This window comes from Bubalus bubalis, chromosome 3 (assembly GCF_019923935.1).
Source record: "Bubalus bubalis isolate 160015118507 breed Murrah chromosome 3, NDDB_SH_1, whole genome shotgun sequence".
In the NCBI taxonomy this organism is placed as follows: domain Eukaryota; kingdom Metazoa; phylum Chordata; class Mammalia; order Artiodactyla; family Bovidae; genus Bubalus; species Bubalus bubalis.
Genome location: NC_059159.1, coordinates 33,096,581 through 33,110,620, shown reverse-complemented (window position 1 = coordinate 33,110,620; position 14,040 = coordinate 33,096,581).

Genomic DNA, 14,040 nt, shown 5'->3' with positions numbered 1-14,040 from the left:
AGAGTATATATCATAGTAAAAAAGAAAAACAGATAAGGGTGGGAAGACAAAACTTTCAATAAAATGATTTAGTTTAGGTCTCAGACTTCTATCCCCCTCGATGGTAGAAAAATCTTTCTGATTCAAGGCAATGCATTCACTGCTGTCTAAAAGTTAATCTCACTTCCATAAATGCTCAGTTAATTTTAGGGTTATCCCTCATCCCTTCTCATCTTTCTAGACAGAAGGGTGATTTCATGAGAAGGACAGAGGGGATGAGGATGGGGCGAGTACCCTCCTCACCTGAGCACAGGCCCACCTTAGGGATGGCTGAGGTGCAGCTGGCCATCCCCAGCCTTGGACATCCACATCTGACCCTCCAGGACTCACTGATGTGGCTGCCAAGTGGTCATCGCTCCTCCCCGAGGCGTGTTCTGCCACACAGGCTTTCCTGCATCTATGATGCTTTGATGTGTCTGCCTTCTCTCCTCTAGCTCGATTGCTCCGACCCCTTTTCAGGCAGGATTTCACTCTCCGTCCAAGCGTCTCTTTGTCATCTCTTGTTTATGAATAAAATTTGCCTTCTTTCTCCAGACTTCACCTCTTGATCTTTTAAACAGGCTTTGTAGAATTCAAAACATCTGTTTTCTTTCTTTTCAAGCACCTGGTTCTTGAAATAATGATGTCCGGTACTCAAGATTATTATATCTGCTTTAGATTAATCAGGGGTTCCAAAGCCCTGAATCTGACTCTTTTATTCACTTCATATATCAGTACCTTATGAGAAGTGTATATGAAAAGCTTATTCTTCAATGATGAAGGGAAAGGCAGAGGGTAAGAAAAATAAAAAATCAAACTAAATCACACACATTGGCATCAAAATTTTACTAATACTTCCTGCACATTACTTCTAAAATTACTTCTGCTCGTGGCTTCTGGCTACAGCCCAGTGTTAGCCCAGACATCCCCATGTACTTTATGGATGTTTCACTCAAAAATCCAGGGACCAGATGAGAGTCACAGAGTGTCCCAAGTGGAACCTGGAATGTGCACAAGAGGAGAGTTAGGGTGGTCACCTGTCATGCTTGTTTCTGAGCTAGAATGATGAGCTAGGAATGCCTGTGATGGGAAAACCAAAGCCCTCATTACCCAGGAAGGGCCAGAACGTATGGATAAAGGATTAGAAAGTCTTCCAAGTTAGAGGCCACTCTACTGTGCTTACCTGCTCCCTTCTACGTCTGGCAAGAGGTTTGGAGATAGAATCTGCCAGACTCAAGACAGATGGTCGAGTGAAGGGTGGCCTTGGACTTGGAATGTATTCACTTGAACTTCTCTTCCCACTTTCCTCACTGAATGTAAGAGAGTCTGCTCCAGATATAGAGTTTTAGTCAGGCAGAATTGAATTCCATAGAAAGTTGTTTTGTAAGATTTATTATAAGGAATAATAAAAATTTCTTACATCATTATGGAGGCTGACAAGTCCAAAATCTGCAGAGCCAATGTCCCAGTCTAAGTCCAAAGGCCATCAGGCTGCTATAGAACCAGGAAAAGATGGTTTCAGTTGGTGTCATCAAACAGATGACCCAGTTCAAAAGTGTCAGCTGGAGAATTCTCTCACTCTGGGAAGGATTAGATTTTTTTTTTTTTATCTGTTTTATTATTTTTATTTTATTTTATTTTTAAACTTTACATAATTGTATTAGTTTTGCCAAATATCAAAATGAATCCGCCACAGGTATACATGTGTTCCTCATCGTTCTATGTAGACCTTCAACTGATCGGACGAAGCCCACTGACATTAGGGAGGGTGATCTTCTTTATTCAGTCTACTTGTTTAAATGTTAATTTCATCCAAAGACATCCTCATAGAAACACCCAGAATAAAGTTTGACAAAATATCCAGTCACCCTGTGACACAGTCAAGATGACACATGAAATTAACCATCTCAGATCCTTTCTCCCCCAAGTTATGTTCTCATCCCCAACACCAGTGTGCATGCCTGCTCAGTCACTTCAGTCGTGTCTGACTCTTTCCAACACTGTGGGCTGTAGCCCGCCAGGCTCCTCTGTCCATGGGATTCTCCAGGAAAAAATACTGGAGTGGGTTGCCATGCCCCCTCCAGGGGATCTTCCCAGCCTAGGGATTGAACCTGCATCCCTTACATCTCCTGCAGTGGGAGGTGGGTTCTTTACCACTAGAGCCACATGGGAAGCCCCCAACACCAGCAGCTTCCTGCAATCTTCAGTGACCCCAGCTTCTAGGCTCACACCTTCTCTTTATGTCAGGGGGATGACTGTGTGCAGAGCCACTATGCCTTTGAGTCTCTGCCCTCCCTAAGTAGCACCCCACTCTCCACAACCCCACACTTCTCTCCATCCTTCTTCTGTCACAGTCTTCTGAAAGCCAGTGCACAAAATTGTCAAGTTCAAGTGGAAAAGCCCTTGAGAAGGAGACTCTCTTGGGGCTCTCTTGTAGAGCCAAGATTTGCAGACAGGGGTCCTGATTTCAAGTCCAGTGTCCTTTCTGCTTTGTCTACCTACAGCTCCCAGGACTGAAATCTAGTCTTGGGACCTAGACTGCACCACCCCCACCCCAAGAACAACAGAGGCAAAAGCCATCAGCTGAACCCCCTGCTGGAGGCCCTGCTTACACGCTTAGAACAAGGAATCGGCAGTTACGCTGGGAGCAATTACCAAAGCTTGGAAACATCAGCTCAGATAAAATTAGATTTGACCTGAGAGATTGTTCCAAACACCAACTCAACTGCCTTTGATGTTCTGAGTCCCATCAAATTGCACGTAGTTCTCTCTTTCTGGCTTTAAAGTCAGTCTCTTCATCAGAGAAATGAAAAAGATCTGTTTTTTTTTTTTTTGTGAGAATCTCTAAAGCTCTCTCCCTGGAGGTGTGGTAACAGGCTGGCAGATGTGGCATCTGCCGTCTGTATCAGATACCCCAGCATTGGAGGCGGGGATACTAGCTGACTTATCGCTTTGAAAGATGCTGCCCAGAGTCAGAGAATGTTGAAAAGGACAATCATCGCTCCATAAAGATGGGGATATGGATAAGCTACGTGGTCTGCCCAAGGTCAGAATGTCAGAGCCAAGACTTCAGCCTAGGTCTCCAGTATTCTGGTTCCCTCCACTTTCAGGTTTTCCTAATGACTTCTCATACCTGGATCAGGTTTTGACAGAGACCTTTCAAAATTTGGGGATGGGAAAATCATCAAAGTGAGCAATCACTAGCGGGCACAGTCCCATGCATGCACGCATGCTCAGTGGCTAAGCCATGTCTGACTTTTTGTGACTCCATGGACTGTAGCCCACCAGGTTCCTCTGTCCATGGGATTTCCCAGGCAAGAATACTGGCATGGGTTGCCATTTCCTTCATCAGGCACAGTCAGAGTTTGACCCTAATACTGTGATTTCAGAGTCTTTCTCTTACTGCAGTGAATAAGGGAAGCCTGCAAGGAAGAAATGCAGCCAAGGAAGAGTGCAGGGAGACAGGCAGGAAAGGAAAAGAAACTCCTGAGAACAAGGACTCATCTGTTGTGTGTACTGGTTTTGCCCCAGCGGCAGCTCCTTGTTTGACAGTTGGTAGGTGCTTGGTAAATATTTGAGGGAAAAGGTGAGATAAAGGAAGGAAGAAAAAGGAAATAAACAGGCTGTTACCTGAAGTCACTCTTCCTCTAAAGTCTTAAGTTTGGGGATTTTTTTTTTTTTTTTTAAGATTTATTTTGACATGGACCATTTCTAAAGTCTTTATTGAATTTGTTACAACATTGATTCTGTTTTATGTTTTGTTTTGTTGGCCCCCAAGGAATGTGGGATCTTAATTCCCTGACCAGGGATTGAACCCACACGTCCTGCATTGGAAAGTGCAGAGTCTTAACCACTGGACCACCAGGGAAGTCCCAGGTCTTAGGTTTTATGATCACTTCTTCAAACTAAGATTGTTTGCCTTTAACTTCTGTTTGGAGATTTTGGTTTATTTGGTTCTGTTTTCATTTGGGGTCTTTGTCTTGTTTTGTTTTGTCCATGTTAAAGAGATTGTAGCGGTTAGAAGTCTACCTCGGGATTAGTGGAGCATGGTAATTTTCACTGAGTAATTTCCCAAGTTCACACAAAAGCAGTAAGGGTTAGAGCTGAGAAAAGCAGATGTAGCCTCCATCAAAGTCCCACTCAAAACCACTTCCCTTCTGTGCCCTCTCATTCTCCCTTTTGTTTCCAGGGTCTCATTTTGCTCTAGGTGAAATCTACCTGGGCTGCAGATCATCCCCTTTGGGTCCAGATTTTCAATGAGCAAATCTGGCCAAAAGACCCAAGCTAGTATTTTTCATTCATGCGTTCACTGGTGCATTTATTCATCTACTCAGTCATCTAAAGATTTATCTGTGCCATGCACTTTGATAGGTGATTCTGAAGTGAATGGGACTGATCCCTGTTCTCAGACACTCCTAATGGATACAGGAAGCAAACATACAATAAATAGGATGATCCGAGTGCCAGGAAGGAAACTAATTTTTCTGGTGGGCATAGGAATAAAGATGTCATAGAAAGCATGCCATTAGAACAGAATTTGAAAGATAGATGGGATTTCAGTACATTCTTTTTCTAAAATGTGGGGCTAGGTAAGAAGAAATCCGTCTGTGCTCGGTTATTCAGTTGTGTCTGACTCTTTGCGATCTCCTGGACTGTAGCCTCCAGGCTCCTCTGCCCATGGGATTCTCCAGGCAAGAATATTGGAGTGGGTAGCCATTCCCTTCTCCAGGGGATTCTTCTGACCCAGGGATCAAACCCATATCCCCTGCACTGGCAGGCAGGTTCTTTACCCCTGAGCCACCTGGAAAGGCAGAAATCTCTCCCAGCAGAGGTTAAAACCTAATTAATTAGAATAAAACCCAAAGTTCTCTAGCAGACTTATCAGTCACCACAGTCTGGTGCCTGCATCCTGTCCAGTTCCATGTTTTATCACTTTTCCCCTTCCTCAGTGTATGCCAGACACATGGATGAGAAGCCTTTAAGGTTGTTTGTTTCTATCACAAGACATTGGTACTGGCTGTTCCCTCTGGTTAAATCATTCCCTGCGTTTTTCATGCTTCTGCCTCCTGGTGAGCATTTAAGTCTCAGCTCTGACGCTTTATACCAGAGGGACCCATTAAAATCCCCACTTCACAAATAAGGACCCATGCTGTACTGGCCAAGGAACTGACCTAAGGTCACACAACTAACGGGGAAGTTGCCAAGAGCTGAACCTCAACTGTTCTCAGTCTCGAGACCCAGCTGGTATCCACGACTCTACACTGCCTGCCTCTCTCACCATCCCAACTGATCTCGTCCATACACTGACATGTTTCATTCTCCTTGCTCTAGAATATATGGTCCACAAGAACAGGGGCCCTGCCTCTCTCGGTCACCATTGTATCTCCAGCATCTGGCAATATAAGACACCCTCAGAAAATATTGGGTTAGCCAAAAAATTTGTTGTGGTTTTTCCATAACTCCTTACAGAAAAACCCAAATGAACTTTTTGGCCAACCCAATACATTTTGAGTGAGAGCTTGGGGCAAAGAGAGTACATAAAGAAAGAAGCTTAGAGGTATGCTACTTCTAGATAAGGAAATAGTAAGGACGCTTTCTGTGACCTCTCAGAACTAGTTCCGTATTTTTATCCTTTCACTCAAAGTAATGACAGAGTTATTAGAAATATGGGACAGGTTGGGACTTCCCTGGTGGTTCAGTGGTTAAACTTCATCTTTCAATGTAGGGGGTATGGGTTTTTTCCCTGGTGGGAGAGCTAAGATCCCACATGCCTTGGGGCCAAAGAACCAAAACATATAACAGAAGCAACACTGTAACAAAATCAATAATGACTTTAAAAATGGTTCACATAAAAAAAAACTTAAAAAAGAAATATAGGACAGGTAGGAGCAGGTACAGGGGCTATATGGTATGGAATTGGGGGAAACTGAAGGCTTTAAGGCGAGGTAGGGGGCATCCTTGCAACATACTCCAAGTTGTAACACATAAATGACTGCCTCCTTCTAATCAAGGAAGATAATGGCTATCACCTTGTGGAAGTCCTTCCCATAGAGTGGTGATCGCTGAACAGCAGGAAAATAACCTGAAAGTTCCCCTTGGTGTCAGTAACCTAGGAGTCCTCTCCAGCCGACCAAGACGGCCATAACAGGTGGTGCTAATGAGCCTGAAGTGACGCAAGCTCTTTCTGCAGTCTGCTGCCTGCCACAAGCCCCTTCCCAGCTGCGGGTCACCAAACTCCTCCCGACTGTGGGTTCTTCCTGGGGAAGTGCCAGGATGCTCAACAGACCATGTCACCTCATCCATAGGCTTTCCAAGATGGTGATGGTTCCAGCACAATGACCACCGCTCCTGTCCGAAGCCATTCAGGCTTGGCCTGGGCTTACTGTGGCTCTAAAGGGAGGAACCTGGACTTGAACTTTTAGATTCTGATTCACAGGGTAGTCTTCCAGCTGCTCACTACACCCTCTTCTCTTCTAGCCTCTGGAAAGAAGCCATGCAATCAAGTGGTTCATAGTCCAGCTTTCTAGCAAGTAATGCCTTCACAGCTTCAGTTCATTAAGTGGTGATGGTTTAGGTTTAGAAAGCTCTCATTTGACTTAATTCTGCAAAATTGTAACCACCATACATTGATTATTTTTCCTGTGCTAGAGACTTTTTTAAGCCCTTTACAGACACCGTCTCATGGAATTTCAGAATTCTTTGTGATAGAAGCTTTATTATCCCCATTGCCCAGATGAAAAATAGAGGGATAGAGAAGTTAATGAATTATTCAGTGTCTTATAGGCAGCAAGTGTCAAACTTCAGAGTGCTTAGTAACTTAACTATGTGCTGTGTTGACACGTCTGTGACTTTCAGTCTCTCCAAATATATCCTAATCTGTGAGTTGAAGGCACACATCACCACCCATCACTATACCTGCTGTGTTTGGGGAGGATTTCTAAAGTTTGGTTCCTTCTTTTAAAAAAAGTAATTAAGTTTCCTATCACAGAAACCTCGGTATCTGAAACCAAAATACAGAGACATCTACCGCCTCTAGGCTTGGAAAGAGTTGAACTAAGGAACTAAGTATTAGAACATGGTCAGTAATAGTCATGGCCCATTGATTAGATAGGCAGAGAACCATTACATTTCAAACATATGCTGTTAAGCCCAACAAAGATGTATTCCATCAAGGATCGTCTAAATCCACAGCTCCTTGGATTTGATGATTCAAAGGATGTAAAGACGTTTAACAAGGTGTGATGAGCACTTTATTCCCAGAATGAGTAGGGATAAACCTTGTTTAGTTACTCAGTTATGTCTGACTCTTTTTCAAACCCATGGACTATAGCCTGCCAGGCTTCTCTGTCCATGCTATTTCCCAGGCAAGAATACTAGAGTGGGTTGCCATTTCCTTCCCCAGGGGATCTTCTTGACCCAGGAATTGAACCCAGGTCTCCTGCATTGACAGGTGGATTCTTTACTGCTGAGCCACCAAGGAAGCCAATAGGAATGAATCTTCGACTGGTCCAAATTCAGCCTCACTTTTACTAAGAATATCAGTCAGTTCAGTTCAGTCACTCAGTCGTGTCCGACTCTTTGAGACCCCACGAATCACAGCACATCAGGCCTCCCTGTCCATTACCAACTCCCGGAGTTCGCTCAAACTCACGTCCATCGAGTTGGTGATGCCATCCAGCCATCTCATCCTCTGTCGTCCCCTTCTCCTCCTGCCTCCAATCCCTCGCAGCATCAGAGTCTTTTCCAATGAGTCAACTCTTCGCATGAGGTGGCCAATGTACTGGAGTTTCAGCTTAGCATGAGTCCTTCCAAAGAACACCCAGGACTGATCTCCTTCAGAATGGACTGGTTGGATCTCCTTGCAGTCCAAGAGACTCTCAAGAGTCTTCTCCAACACCACAGTTCAAAAGCATCAATTCTTCGGCACTCAGCTTTCTTCACAGTCCAACTCTCACATCCATACATGACTACTGGAAAAACCATAGCCTTGACTAAACGGGCCTTTGTTGGCAAAATATTGTCTCTGCTTTTGAATATGCTATCTAGGTTGGTCATAACTTTCCTTCCAAGGAGTAAACAGCTTTTAATTTCATGGCTGAAGTCACCATCTGCAGTGATTTTGGAGCCCCCCAAAATAAAGTCATCCACTCTTTGTACTGTTTCCCCATCTATTTGCCATGAAGTGATGGGACCGGATGCCATGATCTTAGTTTTCTGAATGTTGAGCTTTAAGCCAACTTTTTCACTCTCCTCTTTCACTTTCATCAAGAGGCTTTTTAGTTCCTCTTCACTTTCTGCCATAAGGGTGGTGTCATCTGCATATCTGAGGTTATTGATATTTCTCCCGGCAATCTTGATTCCAGCTTGTGCTTCTTCCAGCCCACTGTTTCTCATGATGAACTCTGCATATAAGTTAAATAAGCACGGTGACAATATACAGCCTTGACGTACTCCTTTTCCTATTTGGAACCAGTCTGTTGTTCCATGTCCAGTTCTAACTGTTGTTTCCTGACCTGCATACAGATTTCTCAAGAGGCAGGTCAGGTGGCCTGGTATTCCCATCTCTTTCAGAATTTTCCACAGTTTATTGTGATCCACACAGTCAAAGGCTTTGGCATAGTCAATAAAGCAGAAATAGATGTTTTTCTGGAACTCTCTTGCTTATTTGATGATCCAGCAGATGTTGGCAATTTGATCTCTGGTTCCTCTGCCTTTTCTAAGACCAGCTTGAACATCAGGAAGTTCATGGTTCAAGTATTGCTGAAGCCTGGCTTGGAGAATTTTGAGCATTACTTTACTAGCGTGTGAGATGAGTGCAATTGTGTGGTAGTTTGAGCTTTCTTTGGCATTGCCTTTCTTTGGGATTGGAATGAAAACCGACCTTTTCCAGTCCTGTGGCCACTGCTGAGTTTTCCAGATTTGCTGACATATTGAGTGCAGCACTTTCACAGCATCATCTTTCAGGATTTGAAATAGCTCAACTGGAATTCCATCACCTCCACTAGCTTTGTTCGTAGTGGTGCTTTCTAAGGCCCACTTGACTTCACATTCCAGGATGTCTGGCTCTAGGTGAGTGATCACACCATCGTGATTATCTGGCTCATGAAGATCTTTTTGTATAGTTCTTCTGTGTACTCTTGCCACCTCTTCTTAATATCTTCTGCTTCTGTTAGGTCCATACCATTTCTGTCCTTTATCAAGCCCATCTTTGCATGAAATGTTCCCTTGGTATCTCTAATTTTCTTGAAGAGATCTCTAGTCTTTCCCATCCTGTTGTTTTCCTCTATTTCTTTGCACTGATCGCTGAGGAAGGCTTTTTTATCTCTCCTTGCTATTCTTTGGAACTCTGCATTCAGATGCTTATATCTTTCCTTTTCTCCTTTGCTTTTCACTTCTCTTATTTTCACAGCTATTTGTAAGGCCTCCCCAGACAGGCATTTTGCTTTTTTGCATTTCTTTTCCATGGGGATGGTCTTGATCCCTGTCTCCTGTACAATGTCACGAACCTCCGCCCATAGCTCATCAGGCACTCTATCAGATCTAGTCCCTTAAATCTATTTCTCACTTCCACTGTATAATCATAAGGGATTTGATTTAGGTCATACCTGAATGGTCTAGTGGTTTTCCCTACTTTCTTCAATTTAAGTCTGAATTTGGCAATAAGGAGTTCATGATCTGAGCCACAGTCAGCTCGCAGTCTTGTTTTTGCTTAGAATTCTACTAAGAATATAGGGTTTGGCTCCTACGTCATCATCATTCCTTTATTTGTCTAGCCAGCATCATGTCCATCTTAGAGAGCTTCCCAGGTCATTCTAGGAGGCCTAACCACATCGCGAGCTGGAGGAAGCCTGAGAGAGTAAGTGCACCTGGACATTACTCCTAGTCAGCAGGCAATATTCTGGCAGCTGGCTTTGAAAATTACTCAGGATGGTGAAGAGATGGCAATTGTCACAGCTCTGTGGCTCTCCTTGGCGCTTCGGATGTTTGGTTCTCACAGGAATGGGATGGTAAGAGCTTCAGGTGGTGATTCAGCTCTTACATGCCACTCTGGCACTAGGGACAGAGTGGGACTCCTTAGGCATAGGATGGACAGTCCCCTCTGAATGGTTCAGCTCCTGTTTGGTCCCAACCTATGGTATCTCTGTCTCGTCTGGGAGTGGGAAATCCTGTTTTATATATTCTTCTAAATCTATTGTTCTCAAACCCTGAATCCTGAGTTTAGAAATCCAAAAGTCAAAAATCTGTTTGTATTGTCTATTTCTGCTTTGACAATCCTCCTTTGCAGTAAGGGTACCCCATTTGCCTGGGCTGGAGGGAAATGCTGCTGTTTGTCTGCAGTGATCATCTTTTTAAAAAAATATAATATTTATTTATTTAGTTTTGGCTGTGCCGGGTATTCACTGCTGCAGAAGGGCTTCCTCTAGTTGTGGGGAGCGGAGGCTATTTCTCATTGTGGTGGCTTCTCTTGTTATGGAGCACAGGCTCCAGGGCACATGGACACAGTAGTTATGGCCCAGGGGCTCCAGAGAGCAGACTCAGTAGTTGTGGTCAGAGGCTTAGTTTCTCCACAGCATGTGGGATCTTCCTGTACCAGGGATCAAACTGGTGTTCCCTGCATTGCAAGGTGGATTCTTAACCACTGGACCACCAGGGAAGCCCATGCAATGATGACCATAATATGTCCCCTCTTTATACAATACAAGAGCTCCTAGTCATAGGCACAGATTTTCAACCATGGTCTTCCCCACTGGGGACTGTCTGTTAATGAATTATTGGAAGCATGGAAAGGCAGAGAATGTGTGCTCTGGCAGGCAGATCAGCTCTCAAAGGAGCAGAGAGAAGGGGTTGCGCTAAGCATGCTAGGGTTCTTATTTATTATTCAGTTATTCCTCTTCCTCTCACAGTGAAGCCTGAGAGGGTAGAGGGGAGGGGAAAATTTCCCCAGGGGCAAAAAAATTTTTTTAGGAAAATATGAGTTGAAGCCATCCTGAGATCCTACCACACACCCACCACAATTGCTAACATAAAAAAGACAAAACCTACTACGACTTGGTGAGGATGGGGAGCAGCTGAACTCATAACATGGCTGATGAGAATGCAAAATGGTACTGCTTGGGAAAATCTTTTGCCATTATCTAGTAAAGGTTCATTTCCAAGGCAAACCATTCAATATCATGGTAATCCAAGTCTATGCCCTGACCAGTAATGCTGAAGAAGCTGAAGTTGAACAGTTCTATGAAGACCTACAAGACCTTCTAGAACTAACACCCAAAAGAGATGTCCTTTTCATTAAAGGAGACTGGAATGCAAAAGTAGGAAGTCAAGAAACACCTGGAATAACAGGCAGATTTGGCTTTGGAGTACAGAATGAAGTAGGGCAAAGGCTCATAGAGTTCTGCTAAGTGAATGCACTAGTCATAGCAAACACCCTCTTCCAACAACATAAGAGAAGACTCTACACATGGACATCACCAGATGCTTGACACCGAAATCAGATTGATTACATTCTTTGCAGCCACAGATGGAGAAGCTCTATACACTAAGCAAAAATAAGACCACGAGCAGACTGTGGCTCAGATCATGAACTCCTTATTGCCAAATTCAGACTTAAATTGAAGAAAGTAGGGAAAACCACTAGACCATTCAGGTATGACCTAAATCAAATCCCTTATGATTATACAGTGGAAGTGAGATTGATTTAAGGGACTAGATCTGATAGACAGAGTGCCTGAAGAACTATGGATGGAGGTTTGTGACACTGTACAGGAGACAAGAATCAAGACCATCCCCAAGAAAAAGAAATGCAAAAAGCAAAATGGCTGTCTGAGGAGGCCTTACAAATAGCTGTGAAAATAAGAGAAGTGAAAAGCAAAGGAGAAAAGGAAAGATATACCCATTTGAATGCAGAGTTCCAAAGAATAGCAAGGAGAGATAAGAAAGCCTTCCTCAGCGATCAGTGCAAAGAAATAGAGGAAAACAACAGAATGGGAAAGACTAGAGATCTCTTCAAGAAAATTAGAGATACCAAGGGAACATTTCAAGCAAAGATGGGCTCGATAAAGGACAGAAATGGTATGGACCTAACAGAAGCAGAAGATATTAAGAAGAGGTGGCAAGAGTACACAGAAGAACTATACAAAAAGATCTTCATGAGCCAGATAATCACGATGGTGTGATCACTCACCTAGAGCCAGACATCCTGGAATGTGAAGTCAAGTGGGCCTTAGAAAGCATCACTACGAACAAAGCTAGTGGAGGTGATGGAATTCCAGTTGAGCTATTTCAAATCCTGAAAGATGATGCTGTGAAAGTGCTGCACTCAATATGTCAGCAAATCTGGAAAACTCAGCAGTGGCCACAGGACTGGAAAAGGTCGGTTTTCATTCCAATCCCAAAGAAAGGCAATGCCAAAGAAAGCTCAAACTACCACACAATTGCACTCATCTCACACGCTAGTAAAGTAATGCTCAAAATTCTCCAAGCCAGGCTTCAGCAATACTTGAACCATGAACTTCCAGATGTACAAGTTGGTCTTAAAAAGGCAGAGGAACCAGAGATCAAATTGCCAACATCTGCTGGATCATCAAATAAGCAAGAGAGTTCCAGAAAAACATCTATTTCTGCTTTATTGACTATGCCAAAGCCTTTGACTGTGTGGATCACAATAAACTGCAGAAAATTCTTCAAGAGATAAGAATACCAGGCCACCTGACCTGCCTCTTGAGAAATCTGTATGCAGGTCAGGAAACAACAGTTAGAACTGGACATGGAACAACAGACTGGTTCCAAATAGGAAAAGGAGTATGTCAAGGCTGTATATTGTCACTGTGCTTATTTAACTTATATGCAGAGTTCATCATGAGAAACAGTGGGCTGGAAGAAGCACAAGCTGGAATCAAGATTGCCGGGAGAAATATCAATAACCTCAGATATGCAGATGACACCACCCTTATGGCAGAAAGTGAAGAGGAACTAAAAAGCCTCTTGATGAAAGTGAAAGAGGAGAGTGAAAAAGTTGGCTTAAAGCTCAACATTCAGAAAACTAAGATCATGGCATCCGGTCCCATCACTTCATGGCAAATAGATGGGGAAACAGTACAAAGAGTGGATGACTTTATTTTGGGGGGCTCCAAAATCACTGCAGATGGTGACTTCAGCCATGAAATTAAAAGCTGTTTACTCCTTGGAAGGAAAGTTATGACCAACCTAGAGAGCATATTAAAAAGCAGAGACATTACTTTGTCAACAAAGGTCCATTTAGTCAAGGTTATGGTTTTTCCAGTAGTCATGTTTGGATGTGAGAGTTGGACTATAAAGAAAGCTGAGCACCAAAGAGTTGATGCTTTTGAACTGTGGTGTTGGAGAAGACTCTTGAGAGTCCCTTGGAAGCAAGGAGATCCAACCAGTCCATCCTAAAGGAGATCAGTCCTGGGTGTTCATCAGTAGGACTGATTTTGAAGCTGAAACTCCAGTACTTTGGCCACCTGAAGTAAAAAGCTAACTCATTTGAAAAGACCCTGATGCTGGGAAAGATTGAGGGCAGGAAGAGAAGGGGACAACAGAGGACAACAGGTTGGATGGCATCAGTGACTCAATGAACATGGGTTTGGGTGGAGTCCGGGAGTTGGTGATGGACAGGGGGGGCTGGCATGCTGCAGTTCCCGGGGTCGCAAAGGGTTGGACACAACTGAGTGAATGAACTGAACTGAACTGAGTAAAGGTGAATATATACATAGCCTGTGACCCAGTAATCCCACTCCCGGGCATACATGATTTTCATCAAAAGACTTAGAGCAAAATGTTCACAGCAGCACTGTTCATAAGTAAAAAGTCATGAAATGCCCAGTGTCAATAGAATGAAAGATAGTAGCACATTCACACAATGGAATACTCTACAGTGATGAGAATGAACAAAATACCAGCAATATAGATGTATTCACAAACTTAATGTTGAGTAAAAGCCAAACCAAAACATATAAATTCTTTGTTGAACAGCAGAAACCAACACAACATTATTGTTGT